This window comes from Artibeus jamaicensis, unplaced genomic scaffold, assembly GCF_021234435.1.
Source record: "Artibeus jamaicensis isolate MK-2021 breed Jamaican fruit bat unplaced genomic scaffold, CSHL_Jam_final scaffold_916, whole genome shotgun sequence".
NCBI classification, from domain to species: domain Eukaryota; kingdom Metazoa; phylum Chordata; class Mammalia; order Chiroptera; family Phyllostomidae; genus Artibeus; species Artibeus jamaicensis.
In genome coordinates, this window is record NW_026522059.1 from 34,201,075 (window position 1) to 34,206,129 (window position 5,055).

Here is a 5,055-nt window from a genome sequence, read left to right on the forward strand (position 1 = left end):
AATTTCTGACTTGAGATTATGAGAATATATACTCTTTGGTGGTCCCAAAAGGATAGCTCAAAATTTCTTTCTTTAGGCATAGAAATTCTTTGAAGTTTCTGTATTTTATCTTTAAATTCATGTGAATTTTGCCTTCTACTCTATAAAGTATATATGCTAGTTTTAGTATTAAAGTAATATTTAAAATTAATTACTAGTGAATAAATGTATTCAGAAAAATGCACCAGTTTATACAGGGTTTTATGTATGTTATCAGGTAACCTTGCATATATCAGCTTGAATTTTATAGAAGTAGGAGGTCATGCTTCTGTATTGGCATAAATCTCTCATAAAATCTTAGAATAAGAATTTAGAATATATTTTAAGATCAAAATATATGCATTGACTCACACTTTACAATATTTTATATTTTTATGTGTGTTCAAAATACAAGTGTAAATTAAAAGATTAATGTATTACTTCTAAAGAAAGAGAATTTTCCATTAAATCAGAAATTAGGTACTCAATTTAATTCAATACAAATAAATAATCTTGCAAGGTTCTATATAATCTGGAAATATAACTTAAGTACCATTAATTAAGGACATTTGTATGAGAAAATAAACAATAAACTCTCTTGTGATCTAAGAGTATAATTTATGGATCTAGTTTCTGCAGAAATACCTAAAATACCAATATGAAGACTCTTGAATAATAAAAAGAAGGTATATCACTTAGGACAATATTCATCATTTTTCCAAAAAATGAGTTTTCATAAGAATCAAGAAGCATCCATTCAAAAACTGTTGAGGCCTTTTGCATACCTACTATAAACCAAGTTATCAATTTCTATGCTAAGTGTTGGGAAAGAATGAGGAGCAAGTCAAACTTGGTCATTCCTCCAGGAGGCATACATTGCAGAAGAGGTTTGGAGAATACACCTGGGTGTTTATAGTGGTAGTATTTGGCAAGAATTAGAGTTTAGGTATTCTGAGATATTGATAAAAGGTTATGCACTTTGACTATTATCCAGGTAAAGTGAAAGTTTATAGTTAATCCTCTTATAAACACTAAGGTTAACTGTGACATCAGTTAAAGGCAGACCAAAAAACTTTTTTTATAAACTATTATCTGTATGTCAGTTAAGTAATTGGTACTTGGAGTTCATCTCATTTATTGTGCAAACACTCTGAAGGATACACAAGGCAAAATGATGTCATGGGTTTGGTATTATTATTCATACATTTCACTTTCCACCTGCTGTGAAAACACTCATCTATAATAAATGGTGCAGTAGTGCTAAAAATTTAATGCCTGAACAGTCGGCACTATTTTATATGGTATTTCATTTATTCAATTATTTGTTCAACAAATGATCTGTGAGGACCCACTCTGTGCCACTCACCGCCCTGGATGCTGGGTCTACAGCAAAGAACAAAACAAAATGCTATCTCTGCCTTCTCTGAAGTCTATTATTTACAGAAAATAAATAAATAAATAGAAAATACAAACAACCATGAAAAAAATGGTGTATTTTTGACAGGATTGGCCCCTTTAAATAGAATGTTTATGGAAGATTTTTCCAAGATGGGGATATTTAATCTGAGATCTAGAAGTAGAAAAGGAGCTAGGTCTGTGAAGAACTGGGACAAAACCTTCAAGGTCCAGGAAACAGATACCCAGTGTCTCAGCCTGGGAAGGCTTTAGAGTGTTTGAGGAACAGAAAAGAGTCCAGTGTAGCTGAGCCTCCATAAGTGAGGGAAGAAATGGTGCATGGTGGGGTGAAGATGAAGCAAAAAACAGGCAAAACTAAGAAGTTATGACCTCACTTTAGTGTAATTACATACCATTTAAGGGTTAAAAAGCAAGAAAAATGATATAATATGACATATTTTTTAAACCACCAATATGATTATCTTAATAGAGACTAAATTTAAGGGAATGAAATAAAGCAGGGGAAATCATTCAGATAAGAAATATATTTTAGTATAATTGACACAATTTGGGAGGAAAAAAGAGAAAGAAAAATGGGCTGTAAACAGGACTCCTTTTAGCTGGGAGTTCTTTTAGGTGGCATCAAATATTATGCTAGAAAAAGCTAGAAGAAAATTTAATTGAGGGGAACCACTTAAGTGTTCTTTAATCTGCTAAAATCATGATGCCTGCGAAACCATCAAAGAGAAATATCACATGGAGGACTGTACATAGAAGACTAGAGAAAACTTAGCTTGATATTTAAATTTGGGAACCAGGAGCATAAAGCATATCTAAAATGATGAAAATGGATCAAATCACTGTACAAAAGAGGAAGAAAAAACTCTGGGAAATAGTAATATTTAAGGGATTTAGTGGAGCAGGGAAAAACAATAAGTTGCACTTCAAAGGAAAAGCCAAAGATAACAGTGAAGAAATAGAGATAATATTATCCCCCTCCCCGCAAACAAACAAACAAAACAAAACAACATCAACTACTTGAGGTAGAAGAGAGTGATTGACATCACTGAGCTTCTGAGAGAGCTAATAAAGAGTGGATGGAAAATGTTCATTGGTTTCTTTAATGGAGTTTATTTGCACCTTGATCAGAGCAAATTTGGTGCAGAGCATAGGCTGAAGCACAGTGAGGCTCCCTGATCGGGAAGAAGGAAGCACGAGAGAACAAAGATGGGAATGAATAGACTATATCTAGAAATAATGAAGTACTGACCTGTTTGTTCCAAGTCTTCATTCAGTGTTATTTAGTGGCAGATTATAGAACTGGAACAGGGAAGAGTGAGAACAGAATAGGGAAGAATGTTTTTAATTACTGAGTAATTACTGTAAGTAATAAATATGGTAATATATAGTCTCCATTAGTTAAAATAATTATTCTGCTGTTCTCTGGGTTTGTGACTATTAAGCAAATCACTTAGCCTCCCTGTGCCTCAGTTTTCTCATCTATAAAATAAGAATTGTAATTGATGTTCACCTCAGGCCTCATGAAAACTAATGAGATAGTATGTACAAAGTGCTCTGGACAGTGTCTGGGCTCTATGAAATGTTCATTAACCAGAATTATATTATCATCATCATTAGTAGTAGTAGTATATACAATTAAAATAACACATTTGTGGTACTAAAACAAAGAGGATTTCTTTGTTTAAATTATAGTCACTAGGCTACTTAGGCCTCAGAAGGAAAGGATATCTAAGAAAAGTGCAAAGATGTTAGTTTTCCAAGGACTTCTGCCAAGATGGAGGCATAAGTGGAAACACTTTGCCGTCTTGCACAACCAAATCTAAAAACAACAAAGTTTTAGAAACAATAAATGCAGTTAAATCACAGAAAATTGAACGACACAGGAGTCCAACAACAACAAACCACTCAGCTACACCGGTAAGAGGGGCGGAGCCAGCAGTGGAGTGGGTCAGGCAAAAAAGATCCCACCACCCAGGCAGCCAGGAGCGAATTGCAGGTGTAGGGTAGTGACAGGCAGACCCAGTGAAGGCGCAAGGTGGATGGCTGACCGGGGTCACACATTTGCATGCAGATAAACCAGCGATGGAGCGAGCAGTGAGACAGACCAAGCAGGCCCCAGTGGCGGGAAGGAGCAGAGGGGACCGCTATTGTCCCTCTCTAACCCTGCCCCCACATACAGAGTCACAAACCAGCTACTTGGGTGGCCCTGCCCTGGTGAACAACTAAGGCTCCTCTAGTCATACATAACAGGTGAGAACAGATCAAAACATGGCTCAAGAACAACTCAGAGCCCCAGACCCGATAAATCTAAGTGAACAAGAAATTGCCAACCTATCAGAGGCACAGTTCAAAACACTGGTGATTAGGATGTTCACAGAACTGGTTGATTTTAGTCACAAATTAGAGGAAGATATGAAGGCTAAACTAATTGAAATGAATGGAATTGCACAGGAAAGCAATAGTGATGGAAAAGGAACTGGGACTCAAATCAAGGGAGCAGACCAGAAGGAAGAAAAAATGACCAAACAGAAAAATATGAAGAAACAAGAATTCAAAAAAATGAGGAGAGGCTAAGGAACCCCCAGGACATCTTTAAACGCTCCAACATCCGAATTATAGGGGTTCCAGAAGGGGAAGAGGAACAGCCACAAGTGGAAAACTTATTTGAACAAATAATAAAGGAGAATTTCCCCAATCTGGCAAAGGAAATAGACTTCCAGGAAATCCAGGAAGCTCAGAGAGTCACAAAGAAGGTGGACCCAAGAAGGAACACACCAAGGCACATCATAATTACATTAGCCAAGATTAAAATGAAGGAGAGAATCCTCGAAGCAGCAAGAGATAAGGGGACAGTCACCTACAAAGGAGTTCCCATCAGACTGTCAGAGGATTTCTCAAAAGAGACCTTACAGGCAAGAAGGGGCTGGAAAGAAGTATTTCAAGTCATGAAAGGGAAGGACCTACATCCACGATTGCTCTATCTAGCAAAACTTTCATTTAGAATGGAAGGACAGATAAAGTGCTTCTCAGATAAGATCAAGTTCAAGGAGTTCATCATCACCAAGCCATTATTATATGAAATGTTAAAGGGACTTATCTAAGAAAAGGAAGATAAAAAAGATGAACAGTGAAAGGACAGCAAACTCACAGTTATCAACAACCACACCTAAAACAAAAGCAAACTAAAAGGACAGCTAGATCAGGAGCAGAACCATAGAAATGAAGATCACATGAAGGGTTAGCAACAGGGGAGTGGGAGAAGGAGAAGGGGGGAGAAGGTATAGAAAATAAGTAGCATAGATGGTAGGTAGAAAATAGATAGGGGGAGGGCAAGAATAGTAGGGGAGATATAGAATCTAAAGAACTTGAAACACGTCATAAACTAAAGGGGGGGAACGGTGTGGGAGGGGGTGTGCAGGGTGGGGGGGAATGAAGGGGGGAAATAGAACAACTGTAATGGCATAATCAATAAAATATATATTTTAAAAAGATGTTAGTTTTCCCATTTCTTCCCTCCCTTAGCTTCTGGTCATTTCTATTTCCTGTTTTTATTAGTTTGCTTATTCAAGTAAATGAAATTTTAAAGCATGTAAAAATTATTTTTGGAGCTCCCTCCCATTG